The sequence below is a fragment of the Pseudorca crassidens genome, chromosome 7 (genome assembly GCF_039906515.1).
Source record: "Pseudorca crassidens isolate mPseCra1 chromosome 7, mPseCra1.hap1, whole genome shotgun sequence".
Classification (NCBI taxonomy): domain Eukaryota; kingdom Metazoa; phylum Chordata; class Mammalia; order Artiodactyla; family Delphinidae; genus Pseudorca; species Pseudorca crassidens.
The window spans coordinates 64007294-64020086 of NC_090302.1; positions in this window are offsets into that span (position 1 = coordinate 64007294).

The window sequence follows — 12793 nt, forward strand, 5'->3', positions numbered from 1 at the left end:
TTCTGACTGACAATCATTCTTTAAAATATGCTTAATCATTAATACAGTTATTGGCAAATAATCATACTGTTATCCTGGGAGCCTTTCTGACAAGTTTCTTTAGCATAAAGTTGTAAATACTTTCTCTGAATTTCAGGTTGTGTTGATTTCACAGTTTAACCCTCTGAGGTAATTTTCCTAATTTTTGAGTTCAAATGAACACTTCACTTTTGCTCTCCTGCACTGCCCATATGGGAGAATGAAACCATTTCCTAGTATTGCTATGAGGAATATAGCATATAATATATGAATATAGTAGTACTATACATAGCATATATTAGGCTTAAAGTAAATATTTCTCTCAAGGGATGGCAAATTTTCGGCACATAACTTCTCCCCCGTATCTGAGGCAAACACTGCTAAACAACCAATCACACTTTACTACTGACATAAAACAGACCCCAGGTTCCTGTTCAACAACCGCCAACTGATGAGAATATTTGTCACCCTCAGTACATATCACGCAACCCATGTCGTGATTCTAGGCTAATCCTGAAGCGAGTGAGGAGCCCAGTTCTGACCTTGTTTTTAGCAAGTGTAAAAGTCTAGACAGCAGGCATTAGATGGTATAGAAAAGTGAGAACATAGTTCTCTCCAGATTTCCTGAAGATAAAAGAACTACCACAGTACTGAAGGAGACGCAAGTAGGCCTTCTGGATGGTTATGCAGTCTCTTTGTTTTTAAGGAACCAGAAGAAATGTAAACAGGCTACTGCTGGGTTAAAACCTAACCAACCAATGCATTTCCCTCAAGAGAGATGAGTTGGTAAATACCAGTCTCCCACTAACTTTACTTGACAAGGTAGGAAATCTTTGTGTCAGTCCTTAAGATGAGGCATGGAAAGTGAATGGATGCTTCAGACATAAAATTAAATGCAAAATAGTATAAAACTTTATTAGACTGTTGAGTGCAATTATGTAATAAATATGCATAGCAAAAAGAGACTAGATGGGAATACACCAATTTAAAGATTGTAGTCTCTCTTAGAATGGAGTTATGGGTAATTTTTTCTTGTTTTTTGGATCTTCTATAATGTAGTTTTATTTAAAATAACATTAAAAATGAATGAAGTAACTGTTTCACATTCTACAATTTTCTAAATAAAAGAACACTTAAGAATAGGGCAAACCCTGGTCTCAAGTTGTAAGGGCCTGAAGTAGGAAGGTTGCATAAGTAAGCAATGAGCATTTTGTTGGTTTCCTGATTCTTGGTTATGTACAGGATGAGAAGACAAACTCATTTAAAGGCAGCCATATGTAAAAATGATAAAAAACGGAGGCTTCCATACACCCCAAGAAGGATAGGTCTTGACATCTCAAGGAGAGAACTGAGGATTGATTCACTAACTGTGCTATTTTAGCTTGTGTGTGTGTGTGTGTGTGTGTGTGTGTGTGTCTTTCGAAGTCGGAGGTAAGTCTGGACCATCTGGAATCAGTCTCTTCTTTGCATAACGCGGTTTTATTCCAGAGCACAAGACAGAGTTACCACATCCACACAGCTTATGAACTGGAAGTTTGTGTATCTTCTTCAAATACTCCAATGTCGACTGGGTGTTTTTTGAAAGGGCCTGTTTTAATCTGACCATCACTGTAACACGTTACAGAGACAGCAGCTTGCAAAAAAAATAATTAAGGAAAACAAAAGAATGTTGTCCTTTTGTTGTAATCTGTTGGAAGAGATGAGATGAATGCTTTGAAATGAAGCATTTAATGTGAGAACACTGAATACTGTGTTGCTATGAGGAAGCCGTCTTGTTTATAATGCATCTGTAGCCAGATGCATTACGAGCTGTTTGCAGAAACTTGGAGTCTGGGTTGGAAATGACTTGAGTATTTTTTTCCCCCAAAAGCTATAGTTTTCTCTCCTCTAATATTAGTGGAAAGTAGTATAAAATCAAAAGTTGTGATCTTTTCTTAAGCTGCAAGTTCATTGCCATCCTGCGGTATTGTACTTTTCATCCATCCTCTTTAGCATAATTGCCTTAGAAGTCTCCTTCATGTTGATTCCTAACACTTAAAAATTTTTTTTCTCCAAACTTCCTGAAACCTAGACCAACCTACCACACACCCATGTCCTCTAGGGTGCAACTGTCAGGGGCTCTGTAGCACGTGTAAGAGGCTGAAGTGACAGTGTACAGACTGAAAGGCCATGCTGGGTACTCACTGCACCCGTGGGAACCTCCCATTAGCTCTTGCACCAGCCCCAAGGTAATGCCCAGTCCCTGTGAAATTCCCAGAATTCAGACACTAACTAGATACTGTAAGATGGGCTGCTAGGAAGGGCTACTGCCATGTGAATCTCTGTCTCCTTGACTGTCTTTTCATCTTTTCAGCTTGATAGTCATGAGTGCTTTTCTGTTGGTTGATTTTTTGTTTTTTCAGGGGGTGGGGAGCTGTATGGGAAAAGGTACTCATTTCTGTATTGCTGTTGTTGCTACTAAGAGGTAAAGTTGAGGGTAACTGCCAACAGCTTCCCCTTTCTCTTCTTTTTGTTCACTCGATCTGTCTGGACCAATGCACAAGGAAAAAAGGCAGACAGAGTGGCTCTGCAAAGTTGTACTGTTTTAAAACTGATAAAGAATGTGTTTCCCACAGCTTAGGAGAAAAATTTATTATAAAGTGCCTGAGCAATTAAACAAATTGTATTTGCAAACATCTGCTGTCCAGTACTGTTGCCTGTGTTCAAACAGAGCCTCACAGTGTCTTTGGCAAACCAGGGTGAGAAAAGCTGGGTGCCATTTGCTAAATGAACTCTTCCAGATTACAGATCTGTGGCCTGAGGGAATTCTTTCAAATACACATGGGAAAATTAATTCCCAGAGAGGTAGTTATTCCCTAAAAAAAACCAAAAAAAACCCCTGGGACTTAGAGTGAAGTTGGCAGTAAGTCAATGAGTGTTTTGTTAACCTCTGCTAAACCATATTTATATTTACATCTGAGTCACAGAATCCTAAAGCTAAAAAGGAGAAAATGAGACTTCTGGTTGAGAATGGCTTCTAACATTACCAGTGCTCCCTCTGCAATTTCTCCAATCGATACCTATAAAGATAAACCCAAAAATAGAAACTCTCAGTAGCATCACAAAGACTGCCAGCCCAATGCCCAATATGGGGAAAATGGTTAAAAATGCAGATTCAAGTTCTGAATTTTGAATCCACTATTTAATAGTTGAGTAACCTTAATTTTCTCACCTGCAGAGTAGAGATAATGGGGACAGTCTCATAGGCTTGTTCTGAGGATTAGAGAAGATATGCCTGTAAAGCCCTCAGCGCCCTGCATTGGCACCAAGTAAATACTTAGCAAATGTTAGCATGAGTAGCATAGTTTCATGGTTATTAATGTTGTCATTGTGAAACAGGATTTCCTCCATTGTCCTGGAATTGTAGCAAATGCAGAAGTAATGGCACAGAATGTTCTACGTTTACTTCGAGGTGCTCATTTTAGTCCTCCCCACCCCTAGCCCCAACCCCCCTCCACTACTAATACAAAGGAAGAACTGGCAGAGAAGTATGACCTCTGGGTGAATATTCAGAAAAAGTGTCTATAATAACCTCTCCGTCCCCATGGGGGAGGATACCTGATGTTTCTTCTCTAAGAGGCTAAGGGAGGGGGATCCTAAGAAAAATTCTAAGTTTGGGGGATTCCAACACCCCCATTTTGCATTAACCAAGAGATTTAATGATCATCCTTACTCTGAAGTTTGGTGAGGCGACAGGAGCTGAGGATCTAATGTGTTCCTTGGGCTTAGAGAAATGAATGTGAAAGATGGCATAATTGAGGGAAGAAGTGGCTGAGAAGCTGCTTACACTTCCACTGCATTCATAGTAAGGATACAAGAATGTTCCATGGTTGGATGGATACCACTTAGAGGTGGCTGGACTTTTTTCATTTCACCTATATCTCAACAAGGAGCCCCATCTACCATGTAAAAGCATGCCAGCTACAGAGGCTGCTGGGACTGTCTTTCACTGGAATCAAAAGGGAGGACAGAGGCCAAACTGAAACCCGATCCCTCAAATCAAGGGCTCTGCAGAGGACAGTGTCCTTTGTTTCTCCCAGGGTCCCCCAAAGAGACCATCAGAGAGCCGGCAAGGGGAAACTAGCCACACAGAAGTGTCGATAACCCGCTAGTGGTAGCCAGAGAAGCAGGAACAACCAACAGTGAAAGGACCTGCCTCTTGTCCTCTCCCACTCAAACCCCTGGAGAGGAAGCAGCTCTGAAGTCCCATCTCCAGCCCGATTTGTGGTAGGGATGGGGATAGAAAGAGCTTTGAACTGAATGTAAGACTGACATTTTAAACTGATTATGAGCAAGGCTTATTAATCTGTTTTGATAACCAAAAGTGACTGAAAACGTTGCAGAATCTGGGTAAAATATCAAGGGACCCACCACCCGTGATGGAAATGGCAGTTAACAGAGCATAACTAGAAAAAAAAGTTTCATGTTTTTGCTTCATTATGTTGAGATTCCTCAATAAAGTATATGTTATTATTATTAGTTATAAGGCTGTTGGGGCAAGATTTAAAAAGAGAACCACATATAAAGGCTTCAAGTCACAACCAACTCTGGCTTTAAATCACGAAACAGAAATAGCCTGAGAAAAGGCGTAAAAGAGTCCCCATCTCTCCACGATGAGCCCACTGACTCAGTTGATCGAGCCTGTACAAACCAGGAAACCAGGCTACTATCCCTCTCTATGCATTAGGAATGCTCTATGAAAACAATTTTTCCTGCAGTAGTCCTCATCAGCATCTTCTTACAACCAAGCAGGTAACACACACACACACACACACACACACACACACACACACACACACACACACACACACACACACACACACACACACAAAGAACTGGCTCAGAAACTAAAGGGCAAACGGTGGTGCTGTCTGAAATCTACAGCCCATGTCACAAAGCACCGGCAATGGTCAACGGAGAGAGCCTCAAAAGAAGTGCCCCCTAATCACTGTATTTCTCCATGCCTTTTCTTGGCTCAGAACACCAGAGAATCACACAGTAAAGAAGGAGCATCTGCTGAGAGCAGAGGTTCACTAGGTCAAAGTCTCCTGGAAAAGAGAACTGGAAGGGAAACAATATACACTAATTTGTCTTTTAGCTGAAGAAAGATCAAGTGAGTTAAGTGAAACCTGTGACCAGTTGAAACAGGGATATACCTAGGGAATGCATTCAAGAGTCCAAAGCACTCTTAAAAGATTTTTAATGTTTTTAAAAACCTCTTTATTGAGGTATGATTGGCAGGGTAAAAAGTGGTACGTATATAATGTATACAACTCAATGAACTTGAGGATAAGTATACAGCTGTGAAACCAGCGCCGCCATCAAGGCCATAAACAAGAAAGAAATCTTACCATTTATAACAATATGGATGGCCCTGGAGGCTATTATGCTAGGTGAAATAAGCCAGATACAAAAAGACAAATATTATATGAGCTCACTTACATGTGGAATCTAAGATAGTCAAATTCACAAAAGCAGAGTAGAATGGTGGTTGTCAGGAACTGTGGGGATGGGAAACTGGGGAAGTGATGGTCAAATGGTACAAAGGTTTAGACATGCAAGATAAGTTCTGGAGATGCACTAAACAGCTTAGTGCCTACAGCTAACAATACCGCATTGTATACTTAAAATTTGCTAAGAGGGTAGATCTCATGTTATGTGTTTTTAGCACACACATACAAAATAATAAAGCAAGTGGCAGGAAACTTTGCATAGTGATGGGTATGTGTATAGCCTTGATGGTGAAGATTTTAAATGTTTTTAATGTTAAAAAAGTAATGTAACCCCCCCCATAAAACTAAAAAAGTGGACAAAAATGTATGAATCAACCATTCTGAGACAGGCAGTACAAGACTATGACCCCTAAAAAAGGGAAAACAAATGAGGTAAATCCTAAAATCCCCTTGGATTTCTGCCCGTAGTCACTTTGTAGGCTGCTAGATAAGGAAGGGACTCCTACACAGAGCATGGTACTCTCACGGAATTCAGAGAGGCAGAGGAGGCTGGGATTTGCAGGGCAGAGTACCACAGGAAAGGCACCACACAGAACAAGAACTCCAGAAGTCTTTGTGAGGATCTCTGAGGCTGCTGCTGAATACGGAGCCATACTGGTATAAGGTGAGACTCCACAAGGTTGAGCAAAAGATGACTGAGAAATTGTGAGCTGAACAATTTTCAGAGCTCACACAGGATTGGAGAAGTTCAAGCTGAACACTCATGCCTCAGTACTAGGATCAAACTAGCGTTTTTAAACAAAGCCTCCAAAGGATCAAGCTGATCAGAAGTAACTTTGCTCGTCATAACAAAGTCCAACACTGTTTTAAGACAATATTCGTTGCTCAAAAATATCAATTTCAAAGAGTCCAGCATTCAACCGAGCATCACTAGACACAGAAAGAAGTATGGACATATAACTAATAATTAGGAGAAAAGTTAGTCAATCAAAACAGATGCAAAAATGACAGAAATGATGGAATTAACAGACAAGGGGCCTAAAACACAACTGTTATAATCATGTTTAAGTATTTAAAGGAAAACATGTACATAATAAAAAGAGAAATGAATGACATAAAGAACTAAATATAACTTCTATGAATAAAAAATACAATATCTAAAATGAAAAATTCACTACATGGGATTAACAGTATATTAGACATTGCAGAAGAAAAGACAGTGAACTTGAAACATCAAAATAGAAACTATTCAAACAGAAGGACAGATTAAAAAAAAAGACTGAAAATAAAAAACAAAACACAGTCTCAGTCACCTATGGAACAACACAAAGTGTTATAGCATATGTTTAAAAGTGATGACGTGGACAAAATATTTGAAGATATAATGGCCAAAGTTTTCAAAATTTGATGAATATAATAAATCCATAGATTTAATAAGGTATTTAATAAACCCAAGCAGCATAAACACAAAGAAAACTACACCAAGCTACATTATAATCAAACTGCTGAAAACTATAGATAAAGGGGGGAAAATTATAACACAATTCTCACCAGAAAATGTGCACACCAGAAAACAATGAAATGGAAGGGGATGAATGTGTGTGTTGGGGGGCATAGAAACCCCACCAACTTAGAATTCTATACTCAACAAAAATATCCTTCAAAAATTAAAGTGAAATAAAAGTTGTCCAGACAAACAAAAGTTCAGTGAATTCATTATCAGTAGGACTGCATCATAAGAAATGTGAAAGGAAATTCTCAGGTAGAAGGAAAAAGATTTACAGGGAAAGCAAGATCTACAAAAGAAATGAAAAGCACCAGAAATGGTAAAGAGATGGGCAAGTCTTTAAAATATTTTTCTTACTTTAAAATTGCTTTAGAAGATCATTGACTGGTACAAGAAAAGTAGTTAACAATGTATTGTGAGGTTTATAACACATGGATCATCAAAATATATGACAACTATATCCAAAAGGGAAACAGAAGCAAAATATTATATAATTTTTATATTATACATGAAGTAGAATAATATTTAAAAGTAGAATGATAAAGAGGCATATTACAGTTTTGAGGGAAACCACTAAAAATCAAAAGAGGTAGAGTTAATAAACCAATAGTGAGGATAAAATGAAGTATTAACAAAATACTAAATTAATCCCCAAAAGATAAGAAAACAGAACAAAGAACAGATAGGACAAACAATAAATGAATAGCAAGATGACAGATTTAAACACAACTATAAAAATAATTACGTTAAGTGTAAATGGCCTGAGCAGTTCTAAAACTGAGGTTTATTGTCCCTTAGCAGAAATCAACATATTACATCAAACTGTACTGGCAATCACTGTATTGTTCATTATCATTAAATCTGCACAGAAAAGAGTTAGTCTCACTTAAGAAAATTCTTCATGAAGCAGTAAAAATTACCGATATTATTAAATCATGACCCTTAAGTACCTCTTTTATAAAATATCCCTCTTCGTCTCTTGTAATATTTCTTGGCATAAAATCTGTTTTGTCTGATGTCATTATAGCTATTCTATCTCTCTTATGATTACTGCCTCCACGGTATATCTTTTGTAACCCTTTTATTTTTAATCCATTTATGTCTTTGAACATAAATTTTGTCTCTTGTAGACAGCAAATAGTTGGATCTTGCTTTTCTATCCAATCTGACCATCTGTGCCTTTTGATTGGAGTTGTTATTCAATTTATAATAGTAATTATTGATACGGTTATATTTACAGGTACCATTGTAATAGTAATTATTGATGTGGTTATATTTACAGGTACCATTTCACTGTTTGTTTCCTATGTCTTACACACTTTTTCCCCTCTGTTCCTCTGCTACTGCCTCCTTTGGTCTTAAATATATATTTTTAGTGTATCATTTTAATTCTTCTACTGATTTTAAACTGTATTTTGGGGGACTGGTTTCTCAGTGGTTACTTCAGCTACTAGAATGTCCATTGTAACTCATCAAAATCAACTAGGGAATGACACTTAACTCCAGTAAAATACAGAAACTTTGTTTCAGTATGGTCCATTTCCTCTCCTCCTTTGCATTACTGTGTTATATATATTTTATAAAATATCTATGTAATAAACCAAACAGTTATACAACCAGGAAGATGTAGCAATTATAAATTCATTTTCATCTAACAACATCTAATATAAATGATACAAAAACTGAAAGAGTTAAAAGGAGAAATAAACAATTCAACAATATATTTGACTATTTCAATAGCCTAATCTCAATAACTGGCAGAAGAACTAGACGAAAAACCACCAAGGAGAGAGACTTGAACAAACATATTAACTAACTTTCCATAACTGACAGTTATAAAATACTGTACCCCAAACCAACACAATGTACATTCTTTTCAAACATACTTGGAACATTCTTCAAGACGCATGATATCCTAGGCCATAAAATAAGTCTCAAAAAGTTAAAAGAATTGAAAAAAGTGTACTTTCCAACAATAATGAAATTAAGTTAGAAATCAACAGCAGAAATAAATTTGAGAAATTCCTAAATTCTTGCAAATTAAACATATTTCCAAATAATCTATGATCAAAAAATAAATCACAAGGGAAATTAAAGTATTTAAAATGGAATGAAAAAACTACACCGTATCAAAATTATGGGATACAGCTAAAGCAGTGCTAAGAGGGCAATTTATAGCTTTGAAAAATCTATGTTAAAAAAAGTAATGGTTTCACATCAGTAATTTAAACTTTCACCTTGAGAAACTAGAAAAAGAAAAGCAAACTAAACTCAAAACAAGCAGAAGAAAAGAAATTAGAGTGGAAATAAGAAATTATAGTACAAGTCAATGAAATAGAAAAAGTAAAGAAAATCTGTGAAAACAAAATATGTCTTTTACAAAGATCACAAAATTGACAAAAAAGGAAGACAGGTTACCAACATTAGGAATAAAAGAGGGGACATCACTACTTACACTACAGAAATTAAAAGGTGGGACTTCCCTGGTGGTGCAGTGGTTAAGAATCTGCCTGCCAATGCCGGGGACATGGGTTCGATCCCTGGTCCGGGAAGATCCCACATGCCATGGAGCAACTAAGCCCATGCACCACAACTACTGAGCCCACATGCCACAACTGCTGAAGCCTGGGCACCTAGAGCCCATACTTTGCAACAAGAGAAGCCACCGCAATGAGAGGCCCACACACCACAACGAAGAGTAGCCCCCACTCGCCGCAACTAGAGAAAGCCTGCGTGCAGCAATGAAGATCCAACACAGCCATAAATAAATTAATTAATTAAAAAAAGAAATTAAAAGGTATCTAAGGGAATACTATGAACAACTTGTGTAAACAAATTAGACAACTTGGATGAAATAGACAAATTCCTAGAAAGACATAAATTCCCAAAACACACTTAAGAAGCAATAGATCCCATTTATTTGTTTTTGTTTTTATTTCCATTACTCTAGGAGATGGATCCAAAAAAATATTGCTGCGATTTATGTCAGTGTTCTGCCTATGTTTTCCTCTAAGAGTTTTATAGTATTTAGCTTTACATTTAGGTCTTTAATCCATTTGAGTTTATTTTTGTACATGGTTTTAGAGAATGTTCTAATTTCATTTTTTTACATGTAGCTGTCCAGTTTTCCCAGCACCACTTATTGAAGAGACTGTCTTTTCTCCACTGTATATCCTTGCCTCCTTTGTTGTAGATTAATTGACCACAAGTGTGTGGGTTTATTTCTGGGCTTTCTATCCTGTTCCATTAATCTATAGGTCTGTTTTTGTGCCAGTACCTACTGTTTTCATTACTGTAGCTTTGAAGTATAGTCTGAAGTCAGGGAGTGTGAGTACTCCAGCTCTGTTCTCCTTTCTCAAGATCATTTTGGCTATTCAGGGTCTTTTGTGTTTCCATATGAATTTCAGAATTTTTTGTTCCAGTTCATGAAAAATGCCACTGGTAATTTGATAGGGATTGCACTGATTCTGTAGATTCCCTTGGGTAGTATGGTCATTTTAACAATATTGATCCTTCCAATCCAAGAACACAGTATATCTTTCCATCTGTTTATATCATCTTCAATTTCTTTCATCAGTGTCTTATAGTTTTCAGACTACAGGTCTTTTGCCTCCTTAGGTAGGTTTATTCCTAGGTATTTTATTATTTTTGATGAGATGGTAAGTGAAATTGTTTCCTTAATTTCTCTTTAAGATATTTCATTGTTAGTGTATAGAAATGCAACAGATTTCTATATATTAATTTTGTATCCAACAATTTTATGTAATTAATTGATGAGCTCTAGTAGTTTTCTGGAAGCATCTTTAGGATTTTCTATGTATATTATCATGTCATCTGCAAACAGTGACAGTTTTACCTCTTTTTTTCCAATTTGGATTACTTTTTCTTCTCTGATTGCCATGGCTAGTACTTCCAAAACTATGTTGAATAAAATTGGTAAGAGTGGGCATCCTTGTCTTGTTCCTGATCTTAGAAGAAATGCTTTCAGCTTTTCACCATTGAGCTCATGATGTTAGCAGTGGGTCTGTCATATATGGCCTTTATTATGTTGTGGTATGTTTCCTCTATGTTCACTTTCTGAAGAGTTTTTATCATAAATGAATGTTGAATTTTATCAAAAGCTTTTCCTGCATCTATTGAGTGATCATATGGTTTTTATTCTTCAATTATTTAATGCAGTGTATCACACTGATTTACAGATATTGAAAAATCCTTGCATCCCTGGAATAAATCCCACTTGCTCATGGTGCATGATCTTTTTAATATATTGTTAAAGTCGGTTTGCTAGTATTTTGTTGAGGATTTCTGCATCTATGTTAATCAGTGATATTGGCCTGTAATTTTCTCTTTTTTTGTGTGGTATTTTTGATTTTGGTATTAGGGTGAAGCTGGCCTCATAGAATGAGTTCAGAAGTGTTCCTCCCTCTGAAATTTTTTTGCAATAGTTTCAGAAGGATAGGTGTTAACTCGCTTCTAAATGTTTGGTAGAATTCATCTGTGAAGCTATCTGGTCTTGGACTTTTGTCTGTTGGCAGTTTTAAAATTACTGATTAAATTTCAGTACTGGTAATTGGTCAGTTCATATTTTCTATTTTTTTTCTAATTTTGCTCAGCAAAGGAAGCTATAAACAAAATGAAAAGACAACCTATGGACTGGGAGAAAATATTTGCAAATGATGCTACCGACAAGGGATTAATTTCCAAAATATACAAACAGCCCATACAGCTTAATATCAAAAAACAAACAACACAATCAAAAAATGGGCAGAAGAGCTAAACAGATCTCTCTCCAAAGAAGACATACAGATGGCCAACAGTCACATGAAAAGATGCTTAGTATTACTAATTATTAGAGAAACGCAAATCAAAACTACAATGAGGTGTCGCCTCACACCAGTCAGAATGGCCATCATTAAAAAGTCTCCAAATAATAAATTCTGGAGAGGGTGTGTAGAAAAAGGAACCCTCTTACATTGTTGGTGGGAATGACTGGTGCATCCACTATGAAGAACAGTGTGGAAGTTCCTTATAAAACTAAAAATAGAGTTACCATATGATGCTGCAATTCCACTCCTGGGCATATATCTGGAGAAAACTCTAATTCGAAAGGATACATGCACTCCAATATTCATAGAAACACTGTTTACAATAGCCAAGACATGGAAGCAACCTAAATGTCCATCGACAGATAAATGGATAAAGAAGATGTGGTGTATATATGTAGACACACACACACACACACACACACACAATGGAATGTTACTCGGCCATAAAAAGGAATGAAATAATGCCCATTTGCAGCAACATGGATGGACCTAGAAATTATCATATTAAGTGAAGTAAGTCAGGAAGAGAAAGGAAAATATCATGTGATATCACATATGGAATCTAAAAAAAAAAAAAGATAGACATGAACTTATTTACAAAACAAAAATAGACACACAGACATAGAAAACAAACATAATTACCAAAGGGGATAGCGGGGGGTGGGGGGCAGAAATAAATTAGGAGTTTGGGATTAATGTATACAATATATAAAATAAACAAGGGGGCTTCCCTGGTGGCACAGTGGTTGAGAGTCCGCCTGCCGATGCAGGGGACACGGGATCGTGCCCCGGTCCGGGAAGATCCCGCATGCCGTGGAGCGGCTGGGCCCGTGAGCCATGGCCGCTGAGCCTGCGCGTCCGGAGCCTGTGCTCCACAACGGGAGAGGCCACAACAGTGAGAGGCCCGTGTACCGAAAAAATAAAAAAAAAAAAATAAACAAGGACCTACT